Here is an 18,285-nt window from a genome sequence, read left to right as displayed (position 1 = left end):
TTTGCATTCAAGACAACTTGACCAAGTTCATCAAATGCATTAATACAAAAAGCTTTATATACTCTTGGAAGTTAGATAAAAGTCCAAGAGTTTGTTTTTCCAAAATATAAGCAAATGGATTGCAAGTCTAAAGATCACCTAGACCTCATAAAGTGCCCGAAACTTGAAATTCGTTTTTCAATAAAAATGAAGTTATACATTAGTTAAGTTCTTATTCCAAGTGTTGAAGGTGGGGTTCACTTGGAGACATAGATGTGCTGTTGGAAGTTAGGAATAGAATACACATTTGTGAGGGGAAGAGTGAGGGCAGCGGGACTGGGCAGAGGGAGAAGTTGAATTGTGATAGTCACAGCAAAGGCCTCAGCTGATCTCCTGGGGAGCTCTGGAGCTGGAATCGCTTTTCAGAATTATCTCAAATTGAGATAAGGGGCGGGGTTTTGTACCTTCACATTGACCCAGTCACTGGATGCAAGCTGACCTTGGGGAGAGGGCGTGTTTGGGATGAAATGATCTTTGCCCAGGGCCAAATCCCAAAAAGGGACTTCATTGGAAGCCATCAGCTGATCAACACTGCCAAATCTGGGGAAATGAGTGCTTCAGAATTAAAATGGAGCTGGAGGTGATCTGAGCTGTTGACCACAACATCCACTATACTAACCCAAAAAAGTCTATTTAATCCTTAATATACTTGCACTATCATAGTAATGATACTATCCTTGATACACTTGGGACATGTAATAAAAGCAGGCACTAGCATTAAGCAAAGTTTCAAACTAGACAACAGGTGTCATTGTCATCCTTCCACTTCCCTCCATGTACTCCTTCATTACCACCTAGTAACTCATTTCTTAGGCAGTAGGTTCTTAATGTCCCAGACTACTTTCCTGCACCCCCAAATGCCCTTACACACAGTAGCATTCCACTCCTACTGACTCTATCTCATACTATGCTCCAGCTCTAGAATTGCCAACTTCCCTTTCACACTCAAACTTGTCAGTTCTCTCATATAGCATGACTGAGTTCATCATGAAAGCAATTGTATCAATGTTAGCCACTAGAATGTACGAAAACCTGATCATCTTTCTTCCTCTCACAAACCTTTTCATTTCAAAAAGAAGCCGTGGAACACCCAACTGAATCCCTAACTGGTAGAATTTTAGGTAGTATAATGAAGTGAAATGAAGAAAAGAGATTTAGGAACAGGAATTTACCCTCGAGTTAGCCCTCCTAAACTAATTCAGTTTAGAACTTTAGAGCTCTTCTAAAAAGACTTTACTCAAATCTCCTCAGAATATGGTGGACTTTTCTCTCAAATTCTTATGAGAATTCTTTAGTTTGTAGACTTATAGTTATGAGTCACAATAGCTATTTTTTACGTTTTTATTTAAATTCCAGTTAACATAGAATGTAATATGATTTTCAGGTGTATAATATGGTGATTCAACACTTCCATGCATCACTCGGTCCTCATTCCGACAAGTGCCCTCCATCCCCATCACCTATTTCCCCCCCATACCCCTCACCTCCCCTCTGGGGATCATCAGTTTGTTCTTTATAGTTATGAGTCTGTTTCTTTGTTTGCCTCTCTCTTTTTTTTTCCCTTTGCTTGTTCCTTTTGTTTCTGAAAGGATACCAATGTAACATTGTGTGTCAACACCGCAGTTTCTTGAGTTTCAGTGTCGTTGACACACAATGTTAGTTTCAGGTGTACAATATAGTGATTCAATAAGTTTATTCCTTATGTTATGCTCACTGCAAGTTTAGCTATCATCTGTCCCATATAACACCATTGTAATACTATTGACTGCAGTGTATTACAATGTAACACCGATATTCCTTATGTTGTACCTTTACCCCCATGACTTAATTCATTCCATAACTGGAAGCCTGTACCTCTTCACCCATCTTGCCCATCCCCTACTCAGTTTGTTCTCTGTATTTATAAGTTCTGTGTCTGCTTTTTTGTTTATTTATTCATTTGTTTTGTGATATTGATAGTATTTTATCCTTCATATAATCATCATGGTTTTTACAAAAAGCTCTGTGGTTTTAGTGACAAAAATATATTCTAGCAAGTTCGGTATTAAAGACTGAACTCAACTACAGAGTAGTAATTCATTTACAATGAGAAGTCAGATGACGATTCTGTTGTAGACCTAATTAAAAAATGTTGTTGGGGAAATTGATTTTTAAAAGCCTAACCTTTCCCCTTGCCTTTTCAATTTTTAAACACATAAAAATATGAGAAGAGATTAATCTCTAGTGTTCCACATATGCCATTTTGTTAATAAATTTCAGTAAGAATACGATTCAATTTTATATAAAAGAAATTTATAAAATCAACCGAAATAACATGCCAGTGATTTTAATTAATATTCACCCACAGGGTCCTTGGCTCTTGCACCTTTTTTTTTTTCCATCATGTATCTTTTTGGTTTAAAAGTAATTGCAGGGATCCCTGGGTGGTGCAGCGGTTTAGCGCCTGCCTTTGGCCCAGGGCGCGATCCTGGAGACCTGGGATCGAATCCCACGTCGGGCTCCCGGTGCATGGAGCCTGCTTCTCCCTCTCCCTGTGTCTCTGCCTCTCTTTCTCTCTCTCTCTCTCTCTGACTATCATAAATAAATTAAAAAAAAGTTAAAAAAAATAAAAGTAATTGCACAACTTTACATCTTTTGAGGATATTGCAAGAATAGCAAAATCTCACAGCAAAATACATTCATTGTTTAACGTAACACACATTTATTAAGTGCTTATGTATTCTTTGTGGGGGCGCCAATATTAGAACAACCCTATACTAGACGTAATTACAGCATCAAGTTGGGTTTCTGGGCTCACAGTAAAGATCACACTCAGCATTTTAGAAAAAAAAAACCCAAATATCTAAGCAAAACTGAGGCCATTCTTCAGGTTAACTGTATACAGGCTTTTATATATAAGAATAACTTATTCCAAAGGTCTTCCATGAGTGGTCAATAGAAATCACTTTCTCTCTAGTGTACAGTCAAAATCATAAACCTGTTTCTCTGTCACCTGCCCTTCTTCCGACTTAACAACATTTACTGAGTAGTTCATATACAGGATAATTTTATTCACCAGTCACTATAGATGAGGTCTCCAGGCCCTACCAATTTTTCAAGAACCCCCCAGATTTATTTGTAACATTAAAGATAAAAACTCTTGGCACCCGATGAAGAAGGAAAAACTTCCAATCTGGATTATTAAATGCTTAATTAAATGTTCACAAAATATAGCATTAAGTCAACTTTATTAATTGTTAAGTTTAGTATTCATAAAAATTTAATTGCATTTGAAAAAACTTATAGGTTAGATCTCATTTAGAAAAAATTTCCAAGTATGGATAATGATTGCAGAGAAATCAGTCAACAAATAAATGAATAATTTGCAGATAAATAATTTCCATGCAAAATTACTTAAAAAGTCTTTTAAAATGTATAGTGAAAAAAATAAAATAAAATGTAAAGTGTCAGGGCCCCACAAAAGTATTAAAATTATCCTGTATGCATGTGCAAACCACTGTTCTAGACAGCTTACACAGATTATCTAAATTGGTCATACCACTTCAATTTAATTCAGTTTAAGGAACCATTGTTGAACACGTATTAGAATTGCAGAACAAGCTCTCAAGGTGTATACATTATCTAAATTGAACTTCATAAATTCTTTTCATTTCAATTTAACAGCAATTTATTATCTACTTTGTGTCTGGCACTGTGCTAGTTATTCTGGGTACAGAAATAAAATCATTATATACCCCACTGTCAAGGAACTCAAAGGACAACAAGAAATGCAGAGAAGTAAAAAATGTGTATGAGAATGTCATAAGTGCTATTTTATAGGTAAGCACGGTGGTCTGTGACATCATCAAATTCAAACCAGTGGGATAAATTGAAGGTAGTTTAGGAAAGGGGGAGAAGAAAGTCCTGAAATTTCCAGGAAGAAGGAGGAAGAGCATGTGCCAGGCACTGGCAAGAGAGAAAATGGTGCATGGAGATAACTGAATGATCAATCAGTAATAAGGTGTGCTTCTCTATCCTCTAAATAGATACAAGGTGTGCTGACCATGTATGTGACCAAAGGCAAACAGAAATACCTGACAACCCATCAAAAGATTTTTGCATCTAAAACTGCCTTTGATTCAACAGAACCAAGCCTGTTAAAAGAAAAGCTATCAAGGGGCGCCTGGGTGGCTCAGTTGGTTAAGCATCCGACTCTTGGTTTTGGTTCAGGTGAAGATCTCACGGGTTGTGCGATCAAGCCTGAGTCCAGCTCCATGCTGAGCTTGGGATTCTCTGCTTCTCCCTCTCCCTCTGCCCCTCACCCTGTTCATGTTCTCTCTCTCTCTCTCTCTCTCTCAAATAAATAAATAAAATCTTTTTTTTAAAAAAGCTGTCAAAATTTGCATTAGGCAAATGCATTTCTATATCAAGAAACTAACATCTCCACCCATATATCGAACTTTACACCTTCTCAAAATGTCGGCTGGTATGTATACATGACCTTTGAAAGAAGCGATTTGGCTAAGGGTTTCAAAATCATTCAGTGAAACCATGATACAGCTGCATCATCGGAATGAAAGTGAATGGCCCATGCAGAGCCACTAATATAAGCCATTAGCCATATTGTGCCTTCAGGAGAATTATATGACCTTCCAAAGTCAATCCAAGTGTTTAAATGTTCTAGGGACCCATCATGTAAAATGTAACTGGCAAACAGCTTGTCTAAGGCAACAGGGGTCCACATACATAAAAAAATACTTAGGTGGTGTTATCTGATAAGAACCAAGTTGTTTGTATTACAATTTCAGCTTATAAAATAGCAACTTGAAATGAATATGATTAATAAATGACTGCTGGAAAGCAATTCTTCATGAGTCCATTGCATTTCTGTATGTTGTGAGAACAGGGGGACTGATTACCTTTGATCTAAACTCATCTTTCAGATACATTTGTTTAGCAAATATATTTAGAAGATATAGTGTCTCCCTCCAGAGCAAAGGACAGGTTTGTTTACTCTCCAGTATCAAAAAGATAATGTCTTCTTCTAAAGCAAACTGGGGCAGGTTTGTTTGCAGCCAATTATAAATGATTAGGGCTTCCTAAGCTTGAAGTTCCTCTGGTGTGATGTAAACTCACCATGTGGGCCACCTTGTGTTACTCCTGTGGTGCTTAAGGGGAGGGCGATGGGAACGGAGGTGAACATGATGCTCATGCTGCCTCCTGTAACTTGACTTAAAAAGTCCTTTGTCTCCAACCAGGAATCTCATGTCTTCCATCAGCATCAGTGAGACTGTAGCAGACTAACTTGTTAATTTGCAAGCAAGGTAAAGTCTCCTACCCATCACCATTTTCAATAATAACCCTTTCATTTGCCATGGGCTTGATAACTAATCCATACTGATAGCATTTATGTAGATTTTAATTTATTTAAAACTTTTGCTCAATTTAAATAAGTTAAACCTTTGCCTGAGCTGAACTTGATGACATCACAATTTGCAAAAGATCCTTATCTAATAAGATTAGATATTCATTATAATTAGACAAATTCATTTCTGCCTGGAGATAATTCATAATTCATAGCAATATTGTGAAGTAGTGGTTTACCAAGACCAAGTTGTAATATGAGAAGCAATTCTTGCCTTCTCCTGCCACAGAAGGGTTCTTGGTGTTAGATATCCAAATGATTCATAAAATACTTCTTAAAATTTAATTTCTATCCTTAAATGAGGTTATGCCATGACTACAATCAAGTTCTGAAATTTTATGGGATTTTTTTTCCTGTGGTAAATCATGGGATTCTGAAAAGCAAAAACAAATTAACCCCGGCTCTGAAATTTTTTTCCAAATTTCCAGTCACTACAGTCAGGAAATTTATTTTCCAAATTGACTTTAATACCTTAAATCTATGCATAAAGCTGCGACTGACCTGAGGTATTCTGTTGCATTCTGAAGCATATATGCATACTGTAGTAGGTCCTAACAATGGTATCAGACTCTAGTTTATGTTACAGACTGGCTGCACACTGTACAATGGCTGCATTGTCATTACCATTATATCAAGCAGGATGACCAGCCGGGGAAGAGCAGCCAATATCCCATGGTAGAATAAAATCTTAATAAAGGATTCAAAATGTGTCTTTAAGGCTGCTGACCCTGCAGCTAATAAGTACCCTCACAAGTTTCAGAGACTTGAGTTTAAACCTAATTATGAAAATGACACAAAGTGGACTAAGCACATATAAATGTTAAAAATACCTAAAACCAATAGGGTGTTCATTATTTCATATCTAAAAAGCTGCTAATAAAAAGAACTTCAATTCAATCACTTTATGACAAAAGCTGAAATGTTTAACTTTCAATATTTTACTCATTAAATATGCCTACCTTTCTTTCTCATATAGCAAATAGCTTTGTTTTAATTAGTTACCTTGAAAAAGTCTATATAGACCAAAGCTGAAATTGTTTTTTAAATAACTTTTCAATTGAGAACACAATTAGAGTACTTTGAATTGAAGCAAAATTTGTCATCTCATTACCTTTATTTAAAAAAAATATTGTAGGATCTCTTGGAAAATAATTACTAACTTTTTTGACACAAGTAGCTTGAATTTAAAACTGGTCCAATAGTGTGACAAACTTAGAGGTTAAGTAAACTTACCAGATTTCTTCTCTAAACAAATGGTCCAGCATTCAAACAAACATACAAAATGTACAATCTCTAGGTCAATAAGCATATTCTACGCTTTTACAAAGACGTATACTGTGATAATATGAGTTAAAAATTTAATGAAATACAACTCCAGGGGTGCTTGGGTGGTTCAGTCGGTTAAGCATCTGACTTTGGCTCAAGTTGTGATTCCAGGGTCCTGAGATCGAGCCCCACAACGGGTTCCCTGCTCAGAGGGGAGACTACTTGTCCCTCTTCTTCTGCCCCCTCCACTTGTGCTTTCTCTCTCTTTCAAATAAGTAAACAAATAAACAGATAGATAAATAGATAGATAGATAGATGATAGATAGATAGATAAATAAATAAATAAATAAATAAATAAATAAATAAATAAAATCTTTTAAAAAAGTATGACCCAAGAAGCTGAATTCCATGAAGTAATACATTTTATTTGCAATACATAATAATATATTTTTAATTCGTTCAACAGTTCTTTACTGAGCATCTGCTATATTCTGGAAACTATACAGAACTTTGAAGGTATAGATGTGAGTAAGACACTGAAAGCAACCTGTTGTCTTTAAGGGGCTGGTAGAGATTAGGACAATGTTAGAAGTGTGACAAAAATATGCTATGGGGTCACCTGGGTGGCTCAGTGGTTGAGTATCTGCCTTTGGCTCAGGTCATGATCCCAGGGCCCTGAGATTGAGTCCCGCATCAGGCCCTCTTCATGGAGCCTGCTTCTCCCTCTGCCTATGTCTCTGCCTTTCTCTGTGTATCTCTCACGAATAAATAAAATCTTTAAAAGAAAAAAAAAACATGCTATGAAAGCATGGAATAGGAGCACCGAACTCAGTCTGAGGTCCTCAAATGGTTTCCATGGCTGAGTCTTTAAGGATGAGTTGTCCAGGAGACAAGAATGGACAAGGATGCATAACAGAGTATCTGTGCAAGAAAAGAAGTTGAATCTGCTTTCACTTGGTAGTCTGGCTTATCTAAGTAGAGCAGGGGTAATGTTACTCATAAGGAGTAGGAGGGAGTGTGTTGTCTCGTGGGGCCTCTGAAGATTGGCATTAGCTAGGGACATTAAAGAGCTATTATTCCCTTACCAAAAGAGACTGTGTCTCTTAGTCTGAAGACAACAATTATTTTTACAGACTATATTTTCCAATACTTGTTAGACTTCTCTTATCTGGTTCTGTTTTAAAATGTAGTCCATTTAAAATAAAGCAGGCCTCGCTCATAGAGTTGTAAGGAATAACTCTGCAAAAAGAAGGGCTATGACAATATGAAGTAATTATAATGCCCATAATGTGTCCAGGTTTGCTTCCATCTAAATTGATGTGTGACCTTGCACAGATCATTTAACCTCTCTGCTGCAGATGTCATTGGTAATTTGGGAGTAATATCACAAATGTTACAAAAATGTGAGGCTTCATAAAGCACTCTGAGAGACTCCTGTGAAGGGATTATATATGCATAAAGTGCATTATGATGACAAGAACTAATAACAAATTGTTGCTTGGCACTTTGCACACTAATTAGAAGTGCAACCTGTTCCGGAGTATTAGAGGAGTTGAAACTAAGTTGAGAATTCTGTTTCTCATCCCATTGTGGCTTATAAATAGGGTGATCACATAATTTTTGCCCAAACTGGGACATCGTTGATAGTGAAAGAGTGCACTAACCAGATGGGACACTCAGACGACAGGCATAAATTATGACTGTCCTAGGCAAATCAGGATGTAGAGTTGCCCTACTTATATATCTATGCCTTCATTGTTTGGATAAGTGTAGCATCTTTTATAAAGCTAAAGGTCCTCACTGGGAAATTCTGAGTATGATGGCTGCCATTTGTGGAACAGTCCATGACAGTATCAAAGCAAGTGCAAGGCAACTATAGACATTTTAACAGAGGCACAAGTAAGGGAGGAATATTATTGCACTCGCCACCCTCAACCCAAACTTTGAAATGGAGCTCTCATAGCTACACAGCCTCTAATCATGCATTCATCTCACCCTCATTCTCAGAAAAGTCCCTGACCTAACAGATGCATTCACTACATTAACATAATGCATTTGTTCTGCCCTCTGTACATAAAACTGTGGCATATTTGAGCTCTGCCTTATGCAAGTCACTTCACATTTCTGAGCTTCAGTTACCCCATGCAAGAGTCCAAATGTTATCTAAGCTTCCTTATGGCTCTGATAATGCTGGATTTTATGTTTTCTTTGTATGTAAGAATAAGAAAGAATATAAATGAGGAAAAATATGTATGTGTATATATATATATATATATATATATATATATATATATATAGTTTTACCTTGCAAATTCCCATAGATTGAAGACATTGTTTTTCTCACTGCTTTTCCTCTCCCCGCAACACACACACACACACACACACACACACCATTCATCATTATGTAGAAGCAGCAGCAAGGAGAAAAGGCAAGGCGGCAGAACGTGGTGTTGGAGAGGTGAAAGGGCTCTATAAAAATGGAGGAAAGGAGGGAAAGAAGATTGGGAAGAGAGGAGAGGGAGGCAGAGCCAAGCACAGTGCAGTGGGCAGCCTACATTGTCACGTATATTCATGATTGCTAATCGTGGTCATGGGCTGTGGAGGCAAGAAAAAAAAAGCCTTTAAAAGTCATTTCCATTTTACATTTTCAATCTGTAAAAAAGGTTTAATAATATGCAATCAGTCAATAATTTGCAAGATCATTAAACTCCTACAATAGAAGGAAAGAAGTCTTTAAGTCTTCCAGACTTTCCTGGTGGCAATTCTCAAAAGAAAAAGTAATGGAAGTTGGTTACTAGGTACAGCAATCTCTGAACTCAAGTTCAAAACACAGCTCTCACTAGTATTATCCCAGGATAACAATTGAACTGGGGCAATTTGAGTCATGGGCTCGTTCAAATTAGAATGATCTTATTTCCGATCCAAAAACACAGCTTTCATGTAATGCAAAAGTATGTGACATAGAAAATAATATATAATAATATGATTTGATCAAAGAGATTAGCATGTTTCATTTACTTGTTTCCGGCCTAGCCATTAACTATTGCTTGAATAGAGCTGATAAATGCAGACTAATGAGCCTTGAACCAAAGATTCAAAAGTAGAGGACTGTTTTGGTGTTGAAGCATGCTAATGAAGAAGCTGCAGACACATAAAATCTTAAGTCAGCCCCATATCACTAGCAGGATAATATAGCAAGCAGTACTTTGAACTAAGTATCAGGATACCTATACACTATACTTGGTTCCTTAAGTTAGTCAAAAAGCATTTATTGAAGACCTAATATGTGCCAGACACTATGTCTTGTGTTAGAGAAATAAAAACTAATGGGGTTTGACTAAAGCACAGAATGAATGGAATGGAGTGGGGAAGAGAATAAAAAGCCAGCAAGGGTACAAGTAGACGGTGTACACCTTTGTAAAGCCATTTAAGAAGTCGAGGGTTTATTCTGAGAGAAGCAGAGTGTTACCAAATGATGTTTAAGCAGCTAAGTGACAATTACTTTTGAATATTTGAAGATATTTCTCTACCTAGAGTATAGAGGAGGTGTGGGGATGGGGTCTAATATTGTATGTTGGGAGGCCAATCAGTAAGTGATTGCAGTGGTACAGACCAGGGATGATAATGGCCTGGACTAGTTCTCACAGATCTTGCCGAACAATTGGGTGTTTAGGGAGTGTGGGGGCAGTAAGGGAGAAGATGAGGTCAAGAATGATTCCCAGGTTTCCAGTTTGGTCAATAGGGTTCCATATGTGAAGCCACATACTGAAATAGAATACAGAGAAAGAAGAGAAGTTTCCTGGTGGACTGACAAGTTCCATATTGGACATACTGACACACAGGTGTCTCTGGGACACCAAAATCGAGATGTTGAGTAGATATTCGGATATAAGGAAAAAGTTCACAACTTAAAATGTAGATTTGGAAGCCATCCACAGAAGGATAATTTAAGCCATGAGAGTAGTTCATATTACGGAAGAACCATGTGTTGACTGATAAAACCGGCTTGGTCACAATCTGGAGAACACCAGCATTTAAAAGATGCACAGAGGAAAATAAGTCTACCAAAGAAACTGAAAAGGAGCTAGAGGAGAAGCAGGTGAGTGTGGTGTTATGGAAATCCAGAGAAAAGAGTGTCTCAAAAATAAATGAATCCAATACTTCTGGGCACTTGGACAGGTCAGTTTTCCTTTGTCGACCTTGCTATCATCTCTGTACAATAAGATGATTGGACTGGATGTACATTAAAAGTCATCCCAGATCTGATCTCCTATTACTTCATAGGAGATTGGAAATGTCTCCCTTTATTTTGGCTAATGGGAAGAACATTCTTTCCAAGACTGATCCTTCAAGGAAAAGTCCTGGAGCCTTGCTGTCAACCTAATCAAAGCTTTTACATCAAGTAACAATGACAATATTAAAGAAGACTAGTAAGTTAACAGCAAATAAAAACAAGATATAAACCATAGCTATATGTTCTCAAGCACCTAGTAAATAACAGGCATTACCCTGACTTCTTTTTTGTACTTTAAGTCACTCACTGCTCATAAGAAATAACTATCCAGGGATGCCTGAGTGGCTCAGTCAGTTAAGTGACTAACTTTTGGTTTCAGCTCAGGTCATGATATCCAGGTCATGAGATCATGGACCCAATGTCAGGCTCCACATTCAGTGTGGAGTTTGCTTGAGGTCATCTTTTTCCCAATCTCTCTGCCCCTCCCACACTTCTCTCAAATAAATAAATATATCTTTCTTAAAAAGAAATAATTATCCATATTTTTCAAAGGTTAAAACCATACTCGAGATAAAAGTTCACCAAAAATTCACAGTGTTAGTTTTTGGTAGAGGTGAGATTTGAAACTAGGTCTATCAAATTCTGGCTATTTTCATAGTGTGAAATGTCCCAGAGATGGTACTTCTTAACTTCCTGCATCTTTCTCTGTTATGGAGAACATAAATTCATTTTCCCTTTAACCGACTGTCTGGTCACAGCCAGTCAGAATTTCTTTTTTTTTTTTTAATTTTTATTTATTTATGATAGTCACACACAGAGAGAGAGAGAGAGAGAGAGAGGCAGAGACACAGGCAGAAGGAGAAGCAGGCTCCATGCACCGGGAGCCCGACGTGGGATTCGATCCCGGGTCTCCAGGATCGCGCCCTGGGCCAAAGGCAGGCGCCAAACCGCTGCGCCACCCAGGGATCCCCAGTCAGAATTTCTAATAAAAAAAAATCCAAGCCAGTCAAAAAATTAATTCTGTCTTAATATAAAGCTCTTCTATAAATCTGCAGGCAAATTGTTGTTTTATAAGATCCACAGGAGTTGGTATCCTGACAAAAGTGAGTACAAGCAATGGGAGAGGTATTGTCTTCTAAATCTTTCCATGGTCAGGTGTTATTTGCCTTCTTCAGGGCATACTTTACACTCATTTGAAACTCTTGCCTTGGGATCCCTGGGTGGCGCAGAGGTTTAGCGCCTGCCTTTGGCCCAGGGCGCGATCCTGGAGACCCGGGATCGAATCCCACATCGGGCTCCCGGTGCATGGAGCCTGCTTCTCCCTCTGCCTGTGTCTCTGCCTCTCTCTCTCTCTCTCTATGTGACTATCATAAATAAATTAAAAAAAAATAAATAAAAAAAAATCAATTTAAAAAAAAAAAAAAAAAAAAAAAAAAAAAAAAAAAGAAACTCTTGCCTTTTCCCTAATCCTTCCATAACATTGATTTCTTCCTAAATGCCTATGTAGTTGAGTTCATTTTGAACATGTATTAAAGCCCTGAGAACTGATATGAATAATAAAGGAGGAGAAGGACAAAACCAGTAAACATGCTGTATAGAAGCCAGTCTTACATAGGAAACAGTATAAAAGATTAAGCGTAAAACTACTACCCAATATTCTGTGTAATGCACACCCAATATTCTGTGTTGCCATAGCAGATATATTGAAGTGATAAAAGTGACTTTCATTTATTATTTTATGCATTTCCAAAAATGGTATAATTTTATGGGATTTTACATTTTCTTTTGTGTTGTTTATTTAAACTAAAAATCTCTTTAAACAGTAATGACACTACCAAAAAGGCCACCGTTAGCCACTTCCACATTCTATTCCTCCAAAACCATTTTCATTGTGTCGTCAGTCTGCTGAATGTCCCCAAAAAACCTCTTATCTTGATTTTTTTTGTAGAAGGCATGTCTAGGGATGTTAACCTCTACTCTGAGGCCCATCCTTCCACATGGAGTAGGGAGAATCTTTGCAATTTCCACTATATGACTGTCCTCCCCCAGTCCTGACATAGAAATTGATCAAGGATGGACACATGATTCAGGGCATAGAAATTAATGCCTCTCTCCTGATTATTTGAAATTGGTAGTCAAAGATATTCATCTCTACTAATTGCTTGAACTGAGGGAGCAACAGCCTATAAGCAATCGATGGGCTATCTTACACAGGAAAATGGAGAAAACATAAGTCTTCCAAAAGGACATGAAATAGGCAAAAAGAATTTAAAAAGAGCCCATGAGATATGAGGAGACGTCTTAAAGAAAGACAGTGGCCTGAGAGTGAACCCAAGGAAGACTACTCTGGTTCCTAATAGCATGCTCATTCTTGGTTCTCATCTTTCTTAAGGATGAAATGTATCCTTGACTTTGGTTCCTTGTAATAGCGTTCTTTATATTTGCTTACACTCGTTTGATTTAGCTTCTGGCACTTTCTATTCAAAGCTCCCTGCCTAAGATAATGAGTCGTAATTTTTCTGCCTGGCCTACACTGGATCAGCAATAATATGAATCAAAATGAAGGCTAACCTACAAGAGGTATCTCAGAAGTACAACTGAAGGAATTGATTGCAGATTTGTAATCTCCTCAGCAGCCTGTGGTCCTTTCACAATATATGTGTTTATTTTGTTGTGTGTTTAACAGTGGTCTTTGGCCATCTTCCCTTTTGGCTCATTGAGGGGAAGGAGTAAGTCTCTGGACTCTCTTCTACATACCAATCTTTATCCTTCAAGGAGGTATTCAGTGAATGCCTAAACGTGTCTATTTGGTATTTGTGTTTGCACAAAGCTGGGGATTCAATGTTGTGGTTATATCAGAGCATCCAAGAGGATGCAGAAAATAGAAAGTCCTCCCTTCATGGCCAAGAGAACTCATGAAATCACAATCAAAAGAAAGAAAGAAAGTGGGGAGAGAAAGAAAAAGAAAGAAAGAAGAGAGGGAGGGAAGGATGGAGAAAGAAAGAAAGAAAAGAAGGAAAGAAGAAAGAAGAAAATAAGGACATTCACGGATCCTACCGTGACCTTCCATTCCCGTCCCACCATCCCCTACCAACACCCTCGAAAAGGCCACCGAAAAACATCCCGACTCCCCTCCCTAAAGAAAGAAAAGAAAAGAAAAGAAAAGAAAAAGAAACAGCAGCTTCATGCAGATTGATTGCCTAGGTCAATGATTAATTTCATTTATGTACATCATCAATAAAAGTGAATTCTGACCCAGTGGCCATGATAGCTATGAGCCAAGTGCTGCTCAAAATGAGGTGTCTGCCTATGTGTGAATCATCACCTGTTTAGCTTTTTGGAAACAGAAAGCTAACTTTCTCAAATATAAATACTGATAGAAGTGTTTCCTCCAACTGTTTTTCATTCATTTGAGATGCTGTTTTGTGATCACTAGGCTTTCAGCTAAGGCTATTTAACTACTGTCCATGATGTTGGTTTTATGTGTATCTTTCTGTCTTCCAGGTATGACAACAACAAAATTAAAGAAAGAAAAATGAAAATAATCCCTGGAATAAAAAAAAAAAACATGGAGTGACAAAGTAATAAAGTTTACTGTGTTCCAGAGCCAAGTTCACTTTGGACGTCTGCCCTTCAAATCTTCTTCATCCCCATGGGCCTTCACTCAATAGAGAAGCCATTAATCAGACCTTAGCTCCTGGGTACCAGGGACAATGTAGTTTTGGCCCCCAGCCAGAGACAGAATCCAATCTGACCTATATTGGGCGATCTGTCTATTTGCCACTCTCCATGCTGCAAATAACGGGGTCAGATTAACTGGTGACGCATGGGGGGATCCACTGGAACCTGCAATGAGGGAAAGGGAGCTACTCCTTCCTCCTTTGCCTTCCCGGGAAACCTTCCAGTGGAGGCCCAAAGTTTATAACTGGAAGAACTGGAAGAACTCACTGGTAGTGAGAGGAAAGCGATCAGACCAGACAATGTCTGCATCAGGGTGCCTCATTCAGGTCGGAGTCAGCCAGCTGTGTTAGAAGCAAGTGTATGAAATAATAATTCGCTTCCTCTACCTCCCCTCTCAGTGGGAGCTCGTCCTACGTGCCACATCCATTGCTGCAACCAAGTCCTTCAGTCAGGCTGGCACCCATTCCTCCCCTCCCCACCCCATCCCCACTCACCCACTCCCTCTCACACCTCTATTGTTCTAGTGCCCTTCTATTGGGTCTCCTTGTCTACCATGATCCCTCGGCCCTAGTCAATCTTGTTCGCTATTGCTCTATTTCAAATTCCCCAGTGTCCTTTTCTCTACATTTATCTCCTCCCAAATTGCCTACAACAGATTCTTCTCAGCCATTGAGTCAGATTAAAATTCTTCCCCCTGCTTCTTTTCCCTAGGCCGCTGTCCTGTCCCACCCCCCACACAACTCATATCTGCTTTCCTCATCCCACCTTTTACGTCACCACCAGCCTTCCCCTTACTTACAGAAATAATGCAGGTGTGGACAATAGGATCTCTGTGAAGCATTTCCATTATTTGTTAAATCACCATCTTTAAAATAGAAGCTGACGGGAAGGGACACAGAAGGAGGCAAAGCACGGAGACAAATCCCTGCCTGCCTTAAGCCAGCTTCCAGACTTTCCCTCACTACCAGGCGATTGTCTCCCAACCTCTGCAGGGTTGCTATGGCCACTGGGCAAAGACAGCATTTGTCAAATGCCAACTATAACCCCTACTTCAAGTGTGCCACTCGATGTCTAATGGCTTCTGAGGCTGGGACGGAAGCCCTATATGTTACAGAGGAGGAAAGTAAGACTCAGAAAGGAGATAAAAAGCAGGTGTCTCCGAACCTGGTGCCTCCCCTTTACTGTGCAGTCTCTCCTTAAACGACATAACATGAAAGTGATCTATACTGATTAGATCCCCTCCTCCACCCACCTTCCTTTTCAGGGGAACTGTGTGAAGAAGGGAAGGTCATAAATGCGATTGTCTCCCTTTCCACCGCGCAGATAGAGACCCCAAATTGGGAAACAAACGAACTCACACATTGTTATCCATGGCAACTTGGTCCCCCACAAATACACCTATGAGTAAAATCAAAATACAATGCTTACTTTTAAAATGTAAAACGTAAATTAATTTCCATTAAATGCCATTATTTAAATTTTGAAATAAAAAATGCAATGCATGTATAGAAAAAGAGATTTAAAAGGGCTATTGGAGGTTATTTGATCTTTAATGGCCTGTAGAATGTTCTTGCCATTTCTTGCATAGTAAGTGAGCATGGCTGCTCTCTTCCATAGCAATTCCAGCCTCCCCACGGTGTTATTCAAGTGTGGCATCGAGAGCAGATTGAAGACATCATTTGCTCACTCTAGATTTTCTTCTCTTGATGTAGCTGAAGGAAGTATTGCCTTCTCCAGCAGCCACATCAAACTACTAATGCATATTGAATTTAAAAATCAGGCAAAAGCACTGAAGAGATTTTTGTGTAGTGCTGCTAAGTCATACTTCCTGCAATACATACTGACACAGCTGGGTTGCTTTCTTGGGTGGGGTCTTGGGTGATCCTAGTGCAGTATCTCATGGTTATCTCTGGGAAAGATGTGTCTTGTTTCATTCAGCCTGTGAAGATACTAGTTAAGGATGATACCCAGTTTTCTGGCTTTGGTAACTAGGCAAAAAAGTTCACAGAGACAAGGATACTCAGGCAGGAGAGCAGCTGGAGGGTACAAGAATTCCATTTATTTTGAATGGGTTGAGCTCGAGGTCCCTGTGCAAATCTAAGTGCAGAGGTTTGGGACTCAGATACAGCTTTAGGAATCATGAGCTAATTGGTAGGAATTTATGCAACAGACATTAGTGAAGTCATACAGAAGATCAAATGCTCAGGAACACTACTACATTTAGGACATAGTTTATATTGGCATGGGGAAATGAAACGAAAGATTGCAAGGAGCAGTCAGAGATAGAAAACATTCTATAGAATTATGGAGAAAGAGTATTTCAAAAAAAATAATGGGAAAGAAATCAATTGTGTCATGTGCCACAGAAGGATAATTGGGAAAAAGAATTAAATACTGTGATCTGGGTAGTCTATGCCTAGACAATTTCCCCAATCTCCCTTAACAAGGAAAAAAATGGTCTGACAGAACTTTTCTTGGTGACCTCATGGTGGATTCAAAGGACCACTGCTTTCTCTAATAAAAGCTTACAAACTACCCCTTTCTAAGCCCCTTCTAAATTCATACACAACTCTGAACACATATCCACTGACTGTAAAGGATCCATTTTCTTCTCCTTATTAACAATTGGAATGGTAGTTCCCTGTTCAAATCTTTTAGTATATTTTCCCACTCTTGATAATCAACAGTATTATCTATAAAATCTCTCAGAACCCTGGTGTCTGGTATCTCTGGACCATGAGCTGTACATTTATTTAGAAGAAAGAAGTGTCCTTCAAAAATTTTCCCCACATTTCTTGGATTTCTCTTCCCCCTTCCCAATATCCCTTCTACCATTTCTACAAAAAAATTATTCCCTTCCACTGAAGGACATAAGCATAATAGTTTGACTTTTTTAAAAAAATCAAATGACTTCAAGGAAATTTAGTTAATTTTTCAGTAGAATAATGCCAGTGGGTTTCAAAATTCTAAAAGTAGAGATATATTCAAGTTCATTCCTAATAGCCTGCAGAGAACTATTGATACTCATGTTCTATTAGCTCTAACAGGGACACACGCCTAATTCCATTCAAATTACATTGAAACTTTACTGCATCATATCTTCAGACAGCAGATTTTTATCATCATGCTTTATGCAATTAAATCTTTAAGCATTCTCATAAATTATAAAATGGATGGCATTGCCTCTGCTGGTTTAGCCAGAACCAGAGCGATGAGACATTTAAATTATAGATATGAAGAGCACTGAAGTTAGAAATGCCTTAGTCTTAGAATAAAAACTACAAGACCAGATTTCACCTTTACCTAGAAAGCCTAAAGAAACAGCAATCCTATTTTAAGGCAAATTTGCAGATTAATACAGAACTCACAGATGTGAATAAGAAGAGAAGCCAGTATCTTTCTTGCCAGTTCCTTCTGGCTCTTACCGGGATACTGTAGTTGCCACTTCTGAGAACTCATTCCTTACTTCATACCCCTCTGTGTGTACCAGAAAAAAACTGTCTCTCTTCATGCCAGAATTTTCTTCCATTTCAGGGGTCTAAAGTCATATTTCTAGTTTCCACTGTTGTTAACTTTGGCTTGCTAAAATCCCCAAAATCCTTCCCGCCCTGCTCGACCAATATCTACTCATCCCTTCCTCCCTCCCTCTCTCCTCCTCCCT

General features: G+C 38.4%; 1 long non-coding RNA gene across 1 annotated transcript in view; it reads right to left on the bottom strand.

Moving 5' to 3' along the window:
- The window catches only part of LOC111094844, a 28,568-nt gene extending 10,309 nt beyond the window's left edge, over nucleotides 1–18,259 (bottom strand). Inside the window, exon 1 of the long non-coding RNA XR_005385999.1 lies at nucleotides 18,050–18,259. This is a non-coding gene — a long non-coding RNA (uncharacterized LOC111094844). The remainder of the gene's footprint in view (nucleotides 1–18,049) is intronic.
- Between the last annotated feature and the right edge of the window lie 26 nt (nucleotides 18,260–18,285).

This window comes from Canis lupus, chromosome X, assembly GCF_011100685.1.
Source record: "Canis lupus familiaris isolate Mischka breed German Shepherd chromosome X, alternate assembly UU_Cfam_GSD_1.0, whole genome shotgun sequence".
In the NCBI taxonomy this organism is placed as follows: domain Eukaryota; kingdom Metazoa; phylum Chordata; class Mammalia; order Carnivora; family Canidae; genus Canis; species Canis lupus.
Note: the sequence above shows the minus strand (reverse complement) of the source record. Positions and strands in the feature narration are given on the sequence as shown.